Below are 18518 nucleotides of genomic sequence, written 5' to 3'. Positions count from 1 at the left end.
TAATGTGAAAAACATTTACAAAGAGTTTTAATAATATAAAGAAATGCTCATGACAGAGTAAAAAGATTGTAAGAAATTTTTATACACAATGGTGAACACAACCAAGTTTAAATTATAGATATAAAGACACAAGATTAAGGAAAAAAGTGAATATGTAAAAATGTTAAGTTCATTTCTGGTTAATAAGTTGATGACTGATTACATACTATTCCTCTCCTCCTTATATTTGCTACATTTAATTTGCCCCCCTACAACGGGCATACATTACTTTTTTACATTAAATAGAAATTATTAATTCTCTTCAAATAAAAATGTAAGTTCAATTTTTTAGTCTCAATAAAAAAAAAATTGTGATCTTATTTATTCACTTGAAACCACGGTCTTTTATCACTGTCTAAAGAGGCAGTTTCACCACAGCACACACCAAGATAAAAAGCCTCACTTGATCCAATTACACTGCTTATTAAGAGCTATTTAATGAGAAAGTCACACCTTTGAGTTATTAGATGCTATAATGGTCCTGCAGAGTTCCAAACAACTAAGCTAACAGAATTACCTTTGATTCTAAATTGTTTGCCAGAAGATTAGTCCATCTGTCCCTGAAAAAAATTAAGTGTTCCTCCAATGTGTTCAACTTCCTCCAATCTCATTTTAATCAAGGATGTTGGCCTCAGTCGACAGAGGTATTTTTTAACAGATTTATTGAAGTATAATTGATGTACAAAGAAATGCACTTATTTAATGTGTGCAATTTGATGAGTTTAGACATGTGCAAACACCCGTGATACCATCACCACAATCAACATAACAGACATATGCAACACCTTCCAAAGTTCCCTTGCGTCCTTTTGTTTTCGTTTTTTGGCGTGCACATACCGTACTGTTAACAATTGGCACTACGTTGTAGAGCAGATCTGTAAAACTTATTCATCTAGCATGACTGGACTTTATAAAGGATAGTTATTTTTAATTGCTTAAATTACAATACAAAGAGTTTAATTTATCCTTTAACTTTCCAAAAATGCATATACAACATATATGCATATATGCAACATAAACATATACGCATTCCAAAAATGCATACACAACAAAACTGTTGTCATCAATAGATAAATTTTCGGCAGTCTTTACATGTTTCAGCATCTGTCAAAGAATAAAGAAAAGTCTTTCTGATATAGTGACATTTGGACACAGACTGGGAGGAAATACTGAGCATTCCAGACAGAAGGAACACTAAGGGCAACAACCCTGAAGTAAAAGCACATGTGGCAAACTCAGGGAAGACCAAGGACACCAGTATGGTTGGTGCCAGTGCGCAAGCTGGGCAGTAAGAGGTGACAGAGTGAAGCAGGGGCCCAGATGACAGAAGCCCCTGTAGACGCTGTGGGCTCTGGATGTTCCTGAGTGGCACAGGTAGTCCTAGATGCTTTGGGACAAGGGCATGGCATACTTGACAGTCATTTTAAAAAGTTCATTCTAGCTTCTCTGGAGAACAGGCCATAAGTGGGCAAGGATGGGAAGAAGGAGACCAGTTAGGGGATTATGGCAATAATCCAGGAAAGAAACCATATTGCCTTGGACAAAGAGAACAGCAGTAGAGATGGGAAGAGGTCAGAGTTTACACATATTTTGACAGAATTTGCTAATGGACTGGATGTGGAACGTAAGAAGAGTGAAGGATGACCCCAAGGTTTTCAGTTCAGACAAGTGGAAGAAAGATGCAGTCACATACTGACATGCAGAAGACTAAAGGAGTCTTGTTTTTGAAACAGTGCAGCAATGTGCAAGTCTCCTAAATCCATGAGGTGCAATTTACTTTTGTCTATGTCAGGAAGGAAAGGCTACATGACAAAAGGGTGCTAAGTGCAGAGAGTACAAGCTTCATCTTCTTCTCAATTTTATTTGAAGCTAATCTTCACTATAACAAAACAAATGTTAAATTTTGTATGCTTAGCTCTAGCCTGGATTTGCATTCAATTCATACCCAATACCAACGCTGCTGTCAGCACATGCCCCACTTCCTAATCCCCATAAGGCCTCGGTGGCCTGCTAAACCCTAACTATCCTACGGAGCGGAAAATCTCAGGAAGTAAAAAGAGGGAGATATAAAGGAGGGAGGGGAGACAGGCAAATCAGTATGTAGGTGGGTAGATAATCCTTACTTCCCTATTCACTCAGCCTTCATTGTCCATTCCATTTCATAACTCCTTCCAAGCTTTATGTTATATGTTCAATACATTCTGAAGGCACTGTGACTGTGAGCAAATTTAGGATTCAGGGAGGGGGGATGGGAAAAATTGGTTGTGAATTGATACTGTAAAGAGAAATGTGAAGAAAATGAAAATGTATTCATTTCTTAAAAAAAAAACCTTTAAAAATATGAGGTCACTTTGTTAATATCTAATTGATTTGTGAGTGACTCAATTGTTGCTAAAACAATTAAGTTAAAGGATGATGGGAACTTTATATTAGAGGGCTCTGAATGATACCACCTGAACCCATTGATTCATCTTAGCATCATTAAAAGTGAGAAACCAGACACTGTGTCCTTATGATGTGAAGGAATAAGAAGACATACACAGAACCCTCCAAGAATATTCTTGCCTAAAAAAATTCAAACTGGGGACTTCCCTAGCCGTCCAGTGGTTAAGACTGTGCTTCCACTGCAGGGGGCACAGGTGTGATCCCTCATTGGGGAACTAGATCTCACATGCATGCTGCAACTAAGAGTCCACATCTGCAACTAAGAGCCTCCATACCACAGCTAAAGATCTCATGTGCTGCAATGAAGAGCCCATGTGCTACAACTAAGACCCAGTGCAGCCAAAATAAATAAATAAATAAATAAATAAATAATTTTTTTAAAAGACCCTGAATAGCCAAAGCAATCTTGAGAAAGAAGAACGGAGCTGGAGGAATCAGGCTCCCTGACTTCAAACTATACTACAAAGCTACAGTAATCAACACAGTACGGTACTGGCACAAAAACAGAAATATAGATCAATGGTACAGGATAGAAAGCCCAGCGATAAACCCACACACATATGGTCACCTAATTTATGACAAAGGAGGCAAGAACATACAGTGGAGAAAAGACAGCCTCTTCAATAAGTGGTGCCGGAAAACTGGACAGCTACATGTAAAAGGATGAAATTAGAACACTACCTAACACCATACACAAAAATAAACTCCAAATGGATTAAAGATATAAATGTAAGACCAGACACTATAAAACTCTTAGAGGAAAACATAGGAAAAACACTCTTTGACATAAACCACTGCAAGATCTTTTTTGATCCACCTCCTAGAGTAATAAAAATAAAATCAAAAATAAACAAATGGGACCTAATTAAAATTAAAGCTTTTGTACATCAAAGGAAACCATAAACAAGACGAAAAGACAACCCTCAGAATGGGAAAAAATATTTGCAAATGAAACAACGGACAAACAATCTCCAAAATATACACACAGCTCATGGAGCTCAATATCAAAAAAAGAAACAACCCAATTAAAAAATTGGCAGAAGACCTAAATAGACATTTCACCAAAGAAGACATACAGATGGCCAAGAGGCACATGAAAAGATGTTCAACATCACTAATTATTAGAGAAATGCAAATCAAAACTACAATGAGGTATCACCTCACACCGGTCAGAATGGCCATCCTCAAAACATCTACAAACAATAAATGCTGGAAAGGGTGTGGTGAAAAGAGAACCCTCCTGCACTGTTGGTGGGAATGTAAATTGATACAGCCACTATGGAGAACCGTATGGAGGTTCCTTAAAAAACTAAAAACAGAAGTACCATACGACCCAGCAATCCCACTACTGGTCATATATCCTGAGAAAACCATAATTCAAAAAGAGTCATGTACCACAATGTTCACTGCAGCACTATTTACAATAGCCAGGGGCTTCCCTGGTGGCGCAGTGGTTGAGAGTCCGCCTGCCGATGCAGGGGACACAGGTTCGTGCCCCGGGGTCTGGGAAGATCCCACATGCCGCGGAGCGGCTGGGCCCATGAGCCATGGCCGCTGAGCCTGCGCGTCCGGAGCCTGTGCTCCGTAACGGGAGAGGCCACAACAGTGAGAGGCCCACGTATCGCAAAAAACAAACAAACAAAACAAAAAAAATACAATAGCCAGGACATGGAAGCAACCTAAGTGTCCATCGACAGATGAATGGATGAAGAAGATGTGGCATATATATACAATGGAATATTACTCAGCCATAAAATGAAACGAAATTGAGTTTTTTGTAGTGGGGTGGATGGACCTAGAGTCTGTCATACAGAGTGAACTAAGTCAGAAAGAGAAAAACAAATACCGTATGCTAACACATACATATGAAATCTTAAAAAAAAAAAAATGGTACTGATGAACCTAGTGGCAGGACAGGAATAAAGATGCAAATGTAGAGAATGGACCTGAGGACACGTGGGGGGGGAGGGGGAAGCTGGGGTGAAGTGAGAGAGTGGCATGGACATATATACACTACCAAATGTAAAATAGCTAGCTAGTGGGAAGCTGCTGCATAGCACAGGGAGATCAACTCAATGCTTTGTGACGACCTAGGGGGTGGGATAGGGAGGGTGGGAGGGAGATGCAAGAGGGAGGAGATATGGGGATATATGTATATGTATAGCTGATTCACTTTGTTGTGCAACAGAAACTAACACACTATTGTGAAGCAATTATACTCTAATAAAGATCTATTTTTTAAAAAAGCCATGGTGAGAGCATGCATCAGATGTTTGAGGAAGAGCAAAGAGGCTAACTGAGCAGAGTTAGTGAGTGAGTGGAGAGTAGTTGGAAATGAACCTAGAGAAGCAACAAAGGGGTCAGATGGTGGCAAGCCTCACAGGCCACAGTAAAGACTTTGCTTTTTACTTTGGGTGGCAATGGGAAGCCATCAGAGGGTTTTGGAAGAGAGAAGAAATCTTATGTTTTAAAAATAATCACTTTGGCTACTCTGCTGACAATATGGTAGGAGACAAAGAGAGAATAGATCAGTTAGGAGACTATGGCAGATTGCAAAAAAATGGCCCCAGATTCTTCCCTGTTCCTGTATGCACATTTCCTTACAAAGTACCTCTGCTGCTCCTCTCATAAGTAGTCTATTTCAACATCCCCTTGGATTTGGGCTGTCTTTGTAACTATGAACAACAGTGGGAGAAGTGAAGTTGTGGGAATTCTTAGTCTACATCTCAAAAGGCCATACAGCTCCCTCTCGCTCTCTTGGCTCTATTAGAGCACCGTGTTAAGAAGCATGGGACAGCTTACTGGTCCTGGTGCAGCAGAGATAAGCATCCCAGCTGAAGCCTCCAAACCCACCAGTCCCCATTTGCTACATGAGTGAGCCCACCAGCAAAAGAACTCCCCCCACCCCGACCTCCCCAAGCCTAATCCAAATTGCCAGCCCCAGAACCATAAACTAATAAATGATTGTTGCTTTAAGCCACTAAATTCCAACGGTGAGTGGTAATAGATAACTGATACAGAGGCTGTCACAACATCAAGGACATAGACAATGGAGGCTTAGACTAGAGTGAGAGCAGTGGGTAGTAAGAAGTACTCAGATTCTAGACATATTTTCAAGGGACAGCCAATAGGCTTTCCTAATAGTTTACAGGTGGCTTGTGAGAGATGAGTCAGGGATGACACCCAAGATTTTCACCCAAGTCAGGGAAAAGGTCAAGTTTCCATGAATTGAGATGGGAAAGACCACAGATGAAGCAGGTATAGGAAGAAAATCAGGAGCTGAATTTGAGATTTCTATTAGTCATCCAAAAAGAAATGCTGAGTAGGCATCTGGATACACAGAGTCTAGAGTTCAAAGGAAGAGGTCCAGGCAAATGTATATATATAAATATATATATTTTTAAAAATATATATATATATATTTGGGGGCTAATAGGGTATTATTAGTATTTAAAGCTAGTATTTAGGACCATGAGGACTGAGCCCAGGAGCTCTTCAATGTTGAGAGATCAGAGAGATAAGAACCAGTAAAGGAATTGAAAAGGAGCAGAGGGGTAGGAGGAAAAACTGCTGATAGGAAATGGTAACTATGTGACAGGATACAGGTGGTGGCTCATACTAAGGTGGAAATCATTTTGCAACTTCTAAATGTATCAAATCAACATGCTGTACCTTAAACTTACACAAAGTTATGTGTCAATAAAGTTGGGAAAATGATCTGTCAAGTAAAAGATGAGGATTAAAAACAGATCTTTGGACTTAGCAAAATGAAAGTCATTAGTGACTTTGAGGAAAGCAATTTTTTTTTTAGAGTAGGAAGGGAGAAAGTCTGATGAAAGTGAGTTTAATAACAAATGGGAGGAAGTAATTGGACACATAAGTTTTGCCATAAAGGGAAGTTGTGTGGTGGCATAAGGAGGAAATGGAGTCAAGGAAGAGTAATTATTTTAAGGTAGGAGAAATAACAGCATGTTTAGATACTGAAGGGAATAATCCAGTAATGAGGGAAAATGTGATCTTGCAGGAGAGACCCTGGAGCCAAATCCTGGAGTAGGTGAAAGGAATCTTCGTGCATGAGCGAGGAAGAGAGACTTAGAAACACAGAGACTACTCCACAAGAATCTCAGTCCTAAAATAATGGAGAGAAATCAGACGGAAATCAGGTACACCCACCTCCCACATCCATGGCAACTGTCATCAGTTATCAAAGCATTTTTCACACCTCCGAGACCAGAACCAACCTAAAAATGCTCAACATAACCTTCCAGGCATCCTAATAGACAGGAGTTGTCACATGTGATGAGAAGTACAGCTGATTCTTGAACAATGTGGCGCTGAGGGGCGCTGACCCTCCCTGGAGTGGAAAACTCACATATGGCTTTACGGTCAGCCCTCCCTACCCACGGTTCCACATGCATGGATCCAACCAACCATGGATCGTGTAGTACTGTAGCACATATTTATTGAAAAAAATCCAAGTATAAGTGGATCCTCTCAGTTCAAACCCATGTTGTTCAAGGGTCAACTGTATTTGCCAAAAAATTTTGTAAGTCCAAAGGTCAAAAAGAGGTGCAAAAAGCAAAAACCCTCTCCTTTCTCGTAACATAAATATTCATTGGAGATATATGTTATTTTTAAATTTGGAACTAGTCCTATACCTGCTATCCTACTACTAAAACTGTAATTATTTGATGGATAAAGTTGATAACAGGAGGCTTCACCAAAACTTGAAATCCAAACTACTATTTTTAACTTCAAAGCCAGCCATGCGCTTCAGAAAAACTGTCACCCTCACACCCAAATCTTTTTTCTAACCTGCCTTCCTTCTCACTAAACACTAAACAGTCCCAACCTTTTGGACTCGGATACCATGGTCAATGAGTTTTGTTATGAGATGCTCAGCCTCTTCATTAGATGCTTCCCCTACCTCTTAGGCCTACAAAAACTAGACTTTTCTTCTTTGCTGGCCACTTCAGTGAAGGCTAATCATCCTTCCAAGCTCCAAGGCTCAGAAGAATATTTCCATACCATCTACCCCACACCTCTGAGGGTGCATATCCAGGTATCTTCATCTCTCATGTATACTGATCACTACCACTGGCAGTCTAAAACCTAAGAAACCATGGTCTATCTCATAGTATCTCTCTCCACCCTGGGTACACGATCATCTGGGGTCAATGTCTAGGTGAGTGATTCATCCAACACACCAGTCTCATTGTTCTTGAACACCTTCATGTAACCTCCATTTCATCCATCTACATCCATGGCCAAACCCTACACTCCATCAGCACTCTAAAAATCTAAAACTCCAATATTCTACTCAGACTACAGAGTACTTCTATCCTAACAGCTATCTCCCTTATACCTACCTACACGTGTATATTTACTTCATTCTGACTTCTAATCCCTTGAACCAATTATTTTCTCTCAATCTTTCAGCCTGCTCCTGGCCTGGTCATCACCTCTATCCAGTCTAAACCTCACATTCCATCACTTCAACCACCATCTTGTCAAGACCTTGAATTCCCTTGCATTCCTACCATAGGTACATTATAAAATCCAAATACTGGATCATTCCAACTATTCATAATCTCTAGTTCTACTGAATTTTGCTATAGAAAGTCACACAATTATATGAACTAGTGTCACTACAAATGAATGCTCCTTGCCTAACTGGTAAACTTTCCCAAAATCTCTAGTCAGCTCTTTCTCCCATTCCTGATGGTATTTGACAGCTGACCATTCTCGCCTTCTCAAATTCTCTCCCTCCTTGTCTTCTAGAGCTCCACTGTCTTTCTCAGTCTTTTTCATTGGATCATCTTCCTTATATGGTGGTGCTTCCCAGAGTTCCTCTTCTGTTTTATTCTTTCTTATTCCACAAACTCCATCTTAGGTATCACATCCACTCTCAACACTGTTTTCACTACCACTTATATGTCAATAACATTTTAATCTCTACATTACCTACAATCCCTTTCCTCATCCCCAGACGAACGTGGCCAACTGCCCACTGAATAGCACCAATTGTGTGACCTAAAGGCATGTTCAAGACCGATCTTATTCTCCCATACATGTGATAATCCTCATGTGATTCCTATCTTAGAAAGTCATAAACCTAGTAGGCATCCTTGACTCTACCTTCTCCTCATCCCACATATCCAAGTGGGCACCAACTTCACCATCTTAATATACCTTGCATCCATCCTATCCTCGAGCCCCACTGCATAATTTGGAGTTCTATCATATCTTGCCTTCACAATTGGGCCTTGCTCCACTACAATTCATTCTGCACATTGCCACATAAAACTGATCTTAACTTTCCTTCACTTAAAATCTCTTCCCCATGGACCACCACAGCCTGAAGGATAATGTTCAAAACCTTTAACATGGTGGGGAACAGGGCCTTTTATTATTTGGTGTTTGTTTACTTATTAAACCTCATCTCTCTATTCTCTCCTTAACACATTAAAGTCTGTGTTTTGTCTGTAACTTGTTCATTTGGCCTTAGTTCTTTCTTGTGCCTACAATGCCTTATCCACCATCCTCACCAAACAATCGCTACTTGCTCTCAAAATTCAGTTCAGATGAAAATGCCTCCAGAAAGCCTCTTCTGAATGTCTTAAAATCTCACACTCACACAGTTTTCCTCTATTCCCCACTATACTCGATGCATACATCTAATTATAATATTTATCTCATTGTATTTTGGCCTTGTCTGTGGCTTCCAAGCAATACTATAAACTCCTGAAGAAAAGTTAGGCACTTGGGACCAGAGTAGATGCTCTGTCTTTACTGAGTGAAAAAATAAATAATGAATACAATATCTTTAACACGTATGAATCTGTAAAAATTCCATTTATTTACATGTTTCAGCAATTCAAAACAACTTTAATAAAAAGTTTCCTCCACTCCCTCCATGTTTTGTCCTAACAGCATATGCTAAAACCTGAAGGTCTGATTGCATAAATCAACCAGTTCAATGACTGTTAAACAGAGTAAAACTCAAAGTAAATTCTGAGAGCAGCAAGGCCAAAGAAAAAGGTTGTCAAAAGAGGAGGGAAAGATACACCCTGGCAGCCAGAAAACCTCATAACAAAACTACAGTTCAACATTCACAATTATAACATTTGTTCAACATGCTGATCAGCCAAATGAGCAGTCACTGTATCTGACCAAAAAGAGATTAGAGGATATATTCTAAAACAACAGAAAGAACTGAAATCTTCAGGTTAAAAGCTTGAATGGAATGTGTCATTGGTCCCAAGTGAAATCATGAATCTTTAAATAAATAATAACAAACTTATCTATGCAGTTCGAATTCTCAACTTCCTTGGGCCTAAAGAAATGAACAATGGAAAATTTTACAGTATTTAATGTCATAGCTTTTGAAATGTCTTCAAAATACATAAAACTAAAGTAACTCAGGCTAACTGAATGAAAGCCAATATAAATTAACAAAATTTTTAAATCATAAATGCAATTATATTACTTCCAATGTGGCTTGGAACAGGTTAAAAAATTATGAGGCCAGAAGTACTTGGTGGACCCAATTTATAAAAACAACAATGTTCAATCTATTGTTTGAAAAGAGATGGGATCTTCCACATTGCTTGAAAAATCTGTTTCAAATAATTGAAATGGGAGAAAAATGACAAACATCCCTTGTCCTATTAGCTTAGCAAATTTGTTTCCTATCGTGTGGAAATAGTACACACAACCTCCAAACAATTTATCACTAATTGTGAATCAAAGATTTATATTATACTTATATAACTATATCATATTGTATTATATTGCTCATCTCTAGATCTGTAGTACTTTTAAAAGAATATAATACTTATAGATTTCACATCTCCTAAAGAAACATATATTGCCCACCTGATCAAAGTTTAAATTATCACCCAGGTTTCTTTTTTAAGATAAACTGAGCTCATTGTCATCAATCAAGAAATATTAAGATCAGGTTTTGCTATAGACCCATTAAATAACCCTGAAACTATTTCCTTACATTTCTTCCAAATATAGTTATAATTTCACTTTTCATTGTGCTTTTCTCCCGAAATTTTAATTTTTTTCCTTCACACAGATATTTTCATATACACCTGAATCCTATGAGTCTCCCCAAATTTTAAACCAGAAGACTCCACTTAGATTTTTGCCCTCAGCTCTAGCATTTCTCCTCATCTTCCCATCTTAATCTGCTCCATTTCTAGAACAAGAAAGATCTAGCAAAAGCAAAATTTTTTAAAGTTCAACTTTCTTAAATTTTCCAAACCCCTAATAGTGATAAAGGGGTTTAATTTAATTCACCTAATGGTTTGTGAACAATAGTCAAAAAGTATCACAAGGCTATGAATATTATGTCTCAGAAAAACTATTCTAGAAATTTAACACCTGCAGGAAGGCTAAACGAATTGCTTAGTAAGTACCATCAATCAATCAACAAGTGAAAAACTATTGTTACATCTCTATGGGCATTTTTATTCTCAAACTAATGATTTATTTACCTTTTGGTTATCAATTCTCAACTGGAGACAGCAATCAATTAAAATCCAGTAAATTTTAGGTTGATAAAATAAATGTTAACAAAGACATGATACTGAAAGACATTAGCCAGGTGATGACAACTACCTAATATTAACCAAGTAAGCAACTAACCAAGGCAGAGGTTTTAGTTACCACTAATCTACTAAAGCAAGTAAAAATGCTTCAAAAATTGCATTCTTATCCAATGTTTTTATATCATATCTTTAAATGTAACATTAAAAAGCTCCTGATTATTACATTTCAAAATTTAGATGAGTCATAGTGCTTTGAGTGCAGGAATTGGATGTGAATCAAAATTGTAAACATGCACTTGCTTGCTAGTCAAAACGTCAATATGGACAGATTCAGGAAGAGTAAAACATATAATCTTAAAATATATCCAGGGTTTTTTAAATGGTCACTTCTCAACTGTTAACACAGTTCAGTAAACATGCAATCTGCCCATCCTGTCCTTGAATATCTCAATATTACTAAATATTTCTAACTCCATCACCTCACTTTATGGATAGGTGCCTGAGACCTAGGGTCTTTAGCGATACTTAGCAGGTTTATGCCTCAAGGCCATCATGGTCTGAGGCTTAGCAGAGGTGAAAGTAAGGAAAACTGAATGAGGTCCCAGAAGAGCTGTATGTAGCTTATGATACAGGATCATAAGCTTCTGTGTCTAAATCTAGAACCTGAAATTGAATCATCAAATCTAGACAATAAAACTGGCAGATAAACTGGAAGAAAAAGAAAAAGAAAAAAGGGAATGCCCATTTTAGTTTATGGCATAAGACCTTGACCATGAAGGAACACATCAAAAAAGTGTTGAACAGATGAATGATTGATTGCATGATACTTGATAGCATGATTTCATTGATTTTAGAAGCTCCAAATTCAGAAACTAAACTGAGGGATCAGGATGCCATGGCTGAAATTAAAATTCATGGAGAGTAGGGGCAACACAGCGGCAAATCTCTGCAAATCTTTGTATAGCTGTTGCAGACATTTTAAAACATACATTCATACACGTATGTGATATATAGAGAGGGATACAGATATATACTGTTTCTTCAGGGAATTCCTGCAAATGAGTACAGAGCCAGAGAACCAGGAGGTCTGAAAACAGGCCCTGCTCACCCATAAGCCTTTGCATTAAAGTGGACAGGATCTAAGTGAGTCACTGGAAATGAGGAGGAGACAGTCACCCCAGGACGAGCAGGACAGGGCTGGAATCCCCTGTGCTGCCTTCGAGTAGGGAATCGGTCGGGGGAGAGTGGGACGACTACAACCTGCTGCAGGAAGGTACGCAAAGATCGCGCCGACCTGTTTCCGAGTCGGGATCCCGCTGAGCCCCACCGTAGGCACCAGAGCCGGCTCCACCCAGGCATCCGAGAGCTCTCTAACGTAGAAGGCCTAGTTCTTCAGGAGTTCAGAACCCAGACAGGACAGGACGAGGGCAAACGGCAAGACCTGTCCCCTTCCTGGCCGCCCACACCGCGACGCGGCCCTGCCACCACATGCCCCACTGCCCCATCTCCCATCAGAGCTCCAGGCCCACAGGGCCTCAGCCTCCCTCCCAGCAAGCTGAGTCAGGCCACCGGCGGGTGCGACCCGGCGGCCTCTGTGCTGGAGGCAGCTGCCCGCAGCCGGCCGCCTGCCACCCGCAGAGCTTACCTTCTTTCTGCCACAAGCTCAACCCCACGCCGGCTGCCTGACGTGGGCCGCCCCGCCGTCTCGAACGCCTGGGGGCGGGGACTACGGGGAGACAGCCAATGGACTGCAGACGGCAAGGGCCTGCCCCTCCCTCCTCCAACTTCGGCCCGCCCACCCTCGCTCGCGCGCACGCGCGTTGAAGGCCAAGGCCGCGCACTGCGGCTGGAAGGCAGCGTGGGCGGAGAAGCGCAGCTCCGCAGCCGCCTGGGGGCAGGTAGGGCGGCGCGTGCAAGTGCTGGCTGTGGGGCTGCGCCGCAGTGGGGAGTTGGCCCAAGGGAAGGCAGTTTAAAGGAACCCGCCTGGAGATGCCACTGCAGCGTGTCCGGATGGTCCTGTTGGCAGCCTGCCCCTATGCAGCTTTTGGCGGTGCAAAGCAGCTTCTTGGTATTTGGAGATTTTGTTTCCCGGGAAAAAAGTAATACCGATAACATTAGGATTCAGAAATTTTAATACAGACGGCAGACTTGCGGTTTCGTTCTTCTCCTCGTAGCTGCTGCTTGGTGTCTTTACTTCAGTTGGCCAGCACAGAACATTGCAGTTCTTGATGCTACAGTGACATTATCCACCTGTTGGGTAGTCCTGCAGGTCGTCCTGGCCCAGGCATTTCTGTTGATTTAATCTGGGGAGAACTGGCGCCTATAATTGTTACTTTTATTGTTGTTATTATTTTTGTCTAATACTTATTGAGTGTCCACCCATGCATGAACACGCATTTTCATAAGAAGACTCTAAGACACCTGGCACCATGGAACAGAAGCTAAAAGAGGCAGCAGGAAAAAAAGATGAGGTTATGACAAAATGGAATTCTGATTGTGGATGGCAAAAGTGAAAATTATGTACAAGATGAAATAGTTAAGACAAGTTGCTCTAGAGAACCTGACTTACCCAGCAGTTTCTAAACCCTAGTGCACCTTTACAAGCATTTGAGGAGGTTTTTTTTTAAATACCAGTAGCTGAGCCCCATTTCTAGAGATTCTGTTTTAATAGCTTTGCTGTGGGGCCTTGGCATTGGTCTTTTTCTAAGTTTCCAAAGTGTTTTTAATGTGCTGACAAGTCCTACTTCTCATTTGTAAGAAAGATTTGGTTTCCTATACTCCACTTCAGAAAAGTAATAATAGACCACAGACCATCTTCAGTTCTCTCAATAATCTATTATGCATTTATTATGTAAGAATTTATCTAAATTAATTTTGAACCTACTTATATATTCAATCTGTTACCCTTTGAGAGAGAGGAGTGTTATAAGGTTTATAATTGCCTTCTTGATTTTATGGACTTTGATGATACTCCCCTTCAGTCTTTTTTTTTTTTTTTAATATTTTATTTATTTTATTATTATTCTTTAATTTCATTTTTGGCTGCACTGGGTCTTCATTGCTGTGCATGGGCTTTCTCTAGTTGCGGTGAGCAGGGCCTTCTAATTGTGGTGGCTTCTCTTGTTGCGGAGCATGGGCTCCAGGCACGTGAACTTCAGTAGTTGTGGTGCACGGGCTCAGCAGTTGCGGCTTGCAGGCTCTAGAGTGCAGGCTCAGTTGTGGAGCACAGGCTTAGTTGCTCCGTGGCATGTGGGATCTTCCCAGAACAGGGCTCGAACCCATGTCCCCTGCATTGGCAGGTGGATTCTCAACCACTGTGCCACCAGGGAAGCCCTCCCCTTCAGTCTTTTTTTTTTTGGCTGCGTCAGGTCTTGGCTGCACGTGGACTTTCTCTAGTTGCAGCGAGCGGGGGCTACTCTTCATTGCGGTGCGTGGGCTTTTCATTGCAGTGGCTTCTCTTGTTGCGGAGCACGGGCTCTAGGCGTGTGGGTGTCAGTACTTGCAGCACGTGGGCTCAGTAGTTGTGACACGCAGCCCCTAGAGCGCGGACTTTAGTAGTTGTGGCTCGTGGGCTCTAGAGCGCAGGCTCCGTAGTTGTGGCGCACGGGCTTAGTTGCTCTGCGGCATGTCGGATCTTCCCAGACCAGGGATAGAAACCGTGTCCCCTGCATTGGCAGGCAGATTCTTAACCACTTCACCATCAGAGAAGTCCCCCCTGTTCAGCCCTAATAATTCCAAATACAACAGCACTTCTTTTAGGACTATTTTAATTCTTTTTAAAAATTCTTTCTCTTTTAAGAAGATGTTGGGGGTAGGAGTTTATTAATTTATTTTATTTATTTTTGCTGTGTTGGGTCTTCGTTTCTGTGCGAGGGCTTTCTCTAGTTGTGGCAAGCGGGGACCACTCTTCATCGCGGTGCGCTGGCCTCTCACTATCGTGGCCTCTCTTGTTGCGGAGCACAGGCTCCAGACGTGCAGGCTCAGTAGTTGTGGCTCACGGGCCCAGTTGCTCCGTGGCATGTGGGATCCTCCCAGACCAGGGCTCGAACCCGTGTCCCCTGAATTAGCAGGCAGATTCTCAACCACTGCGCCACCAGGGAAGCCCCTAAAAATTCTTTTTCTATTTCCTTATTTTTTGAGATACATTAGTCAAAGTTACAAATGAACATTTAACTGTGTGAACAGCACCTTTCAATGTATGTCAACTCATTTAATCCAACTTTATGAAGCAGGCACAGTTATTACACACATTTTATAAATAATGAAAATTAGGCACAAGGAGTAAAGCATCTTGATCAAGAGGCACTCTGGCTCTCAATAAATAAATGTACTGCATTTGTTATAGAAAGTCTGGTTTTAGGAGTGTTTGGGGAAACGCCCATTTAAAGAAAGATGGTGAGTCTGTGATTTTTCACTTTTGACACTTCCCCTAGATTCTGATTTGGGGCAGGATTGAGGGATTTAGGCTGTTAAACCAACAACCTAAAACTGACAACAACTTGCTGCAGATCTTGGGCTAGGCTGGAAGCACAAGGGCTCACTCTCTTCTGGGATATACTCACCCTACTTCTGGGATATACTCCTTCCATACATGACTGTAGTTCAGCAAGGATTTTTCTACCTTTTAATTTATTTAATCTATTGCTATACCTGGCACTGTGCTAGATATGAGAGATATCAAGATGAAATACACAATCCAGGGCCTCAAGGAGCCAGCTCATCCTGGAAATTTATTTGTACAAGACTAGAGGTATAGACTTTTAGAACCAGAAAGGATGTCAGAAGCTGCCAGTCTATGACAAAGTTTTAACTAAGTGCTGAAATGAAAAATAAAGACAATGTATTAAGTTTTCATAAAAATAAATTTATTCAGTATAAAGGACTGTTCTTTGTGAGGTTATGCTTTGATTTTTTCTGTTAAAAATGTTCTCTCTTTGGGAATATACTGTATAGCACAGGGAACTCTACCTAATGCACTGTGGTGACCTAAATGGAAGGGAAGTCCAAAACGCAGGGGATATCTGTATGTGTATGGCTGATTGATTCATTTTGTTGTGCATTGGAGGCTAACACAACATTGTAAAGCAATCATACTCCAATAAAAATTAATTTTTAAAAAAAGTAAATAAAAAGAGAGCTAAATGCTTAAAAAAATTTTAAATGTAAAAAAAAAATGTTCTCTCCTAATAATTAGTAGGTTAAGTTGTTGGGAGTTTTGTTTACTTTAACGACCTTAAAGTCCTGTGTTGATTCTCAAAATTTTTTGATGTTTTTCTGATTTAGTTTAACTGTCCATTGCTGGCAAGGGAAATTAAGATTGCAGAGGGACAAAGTCCAGTTCTCTTTCTACTGCATACCCATTGGAACAGCCCATTTCATGAGCAGGGCTAGAAATGTTTGAAAATAATAATAACAAATTTAAAAAGAAATCAGGGTCAAGGTTAGACAACAAAGATTAGAACTGGTTCTGATAGGCCAGCTGTGTTGTTAGCCAGGAAGAGAAGTCTCCTGCCTGCTTAATTAATCAGATTAGCTAAGTAGCTTGGTTTCCTTCTGAGCTGAAAGCAAAGAATGGGGCCTGAGGGAGTACAGCTACTGTTTGGACTGACATTTTTTTGTTGTTGGTGGTGGTGGTGGTGGTACGCGGGCCTTTCACTGTTGTGGCGTCTCCCGTTGCGGAGCACAGGCTCCGGACGCGCAGGCTCAGTGGCCATGGCTCACGGGCCCAGCCACTCCGCGGCATGTGGGATTCTCCTGGACCGGGGCACGAACCCGTGTCCCCTGCATCAGCAGGCAGACTCTCAACCACTGCGCCACCAGGGAAGCCCTGGAGTGTCATTTTGATTGGGGTAAGACTAGGAAAAATCAGCCGGACTGAGTAAGGCACACCCATATCTGATATAGATATGTGGAGTCTATATTCCCTGAGAGTCAGCCTGGGGAGAATTTTTGAGAAACAGCAGGGAGAGACTGGACCCGGATGGGGGCCATGAGAGAAGAATCAACTTCATTCATGTAACCTGCAGAGGGTGGTCTAGACCTAATACCAGAAGCCCCAGCTCAGATGGAAATTTCAATTGAAGGATCAAAACAGACTTCAAATCTGTATATTATTTTCTGGATAGGCTTAGATCCTACATGCAATACATGCAAATGAACTCTTTGCCTTTTAAATATTCAGGACAAACCACCGTCTTGCAGAGATAAGCAAGCAGACAGCATTTCTCTGTTAAACTCCTTGTATTATTACCCCTGAAGTTGTTAAGCAGTTAGTTCTCTATTGTACCAGACCCTTTAGATAGGTACACTTTTTGAAGTCAGTAGAGAAGGGCCTATTGACTTTAACAACAACAAAAAAAGAAAGAGAGTAAGAAAAATGTGTCCACTCCCAAATCATTAACTGAACTGAAAAGAATATGCTAACAAAAAAAGACACTGTAGTGTGAATCCTGTACTGTAAGAGAAGGTCATGTCCCCCACAGCATCAGGAGAGGCACAAAGCCTTGAACTCAGGCCCAAGCATGCTGGGCTAGCTCAACACGCCCACACATTCATCAGCAGGAACGAAACTGGGAGGAGAAATTCAGACCTGAGTCACAGGGCTCCACTGTCGACACATAACAGAAAGTAGTCTTATTAGACTTAATTAGATGTGAGTAGATGGCTCCAATGGCTCCCCATTTCTTTTAGAGGAGAAGCCAAAGCCCTTACAAAGGTCAACAAACTATACATGATCTGTCTCCCTGTACCATGCACCTCCATCCCCAACACACACACACTGCCTGTTAATCTTTGACCTTGCCTTCTACACTCACCCCAGCCAACTCCACTCCAATAACCCTGCCTACTCTCTGCTGCAGGATCTTGGCGCTTCCCCCCACATATTCTCATGACTCATTCCATTGAATCATTCGAGGCTTTGCTGAGATATTACCTCCTGGATAAGGCCTACTCTCTCAGTCAGGGTCCCAGCAGGAAACAGATGGCACAATCAAATTAGGAAAATGGAGAAGCATTTAATAAGGGACTATAAACAAAGGTGTGGGCATGGAATAAAGAGATCACAAGGGAAACTCAGGAACATTGAGGCCCCCAAAATCACCTCTGAGCCTAAAGGGGCAAGAATAAGGAGTAGTTACCAAACATGGAGAAGGCTGTGTACGTAGGGGCTACCTGACAGGAATTGGGAGCTTTGGTCAAGGAACACAGCCAGTCCACAGTGACCCAACAGGGAGAGGAGAGCCCAGGAGTTAATACTTTGACCTCCCTCATTCTTCTCTCTCTTTCTGATCTTCTGACACAAGGGAACCCAATGATGCTGTTCATATAAGTCCATCTCCTGGGGTACAGTGAAGGGGCAAAAAGAAGATATCTCTCAATCAATCTTACCTTGATTACCTACAACAGTTAGCTTTTGCTGTGTAACAAACTTAGAGGCTTAAAATCACAAATGTTTATATTACAAAAGCAACC

General features: G+C 41.1%; 1 protein-coding gene across 5 annotated transcripts in view; it reads right to left on the bottom strand.

The window, feature by feature from the left end:
• FOCAD (focadhesin) overlaps positions 1–12760 on the bottom strand; it is a 314089-nt gene extending 301329 nt beyond the window's left edge. For 3 of the 5 annotated variants that reach the window (XR_004350331.1, XM_032634653.1, XM_032634656.1), the window contains exon 1: positions 12691–12753. The gene's annotated coding sequence lies outside the window, so the exon portion shown is untranslated. Of the gene's footprint in view, positions 1–12339; positions 12523–12690 lie in introns of those variants that run through there. The other 2 variants (XM_032634650.1, XM_032634652.1) reach the window with 2 other exon arrangements.
• Positions 12761–18518: the final 5758 nt, after the last annotated feature.

Source organism: Phocoena sinus, chromosome 6, assembly GCF_008692025.1.
Source record: "Phocoena sinus isolate mPhoSin1 chromosome 6, mPhoSin1.pri, whole genome shotgun sequence".
NCBI classification, from domain to species: Eukaryota; Metazoa; Chordata; class Mammalia; order Artiodactyla; family Phocoenidae; genus Phocoena; species Phocoena sinus.
Note: the sequence above shows the minus strand (reverse complement) of the source record. Positions and strands in the feature narration are given on the sequence as shown.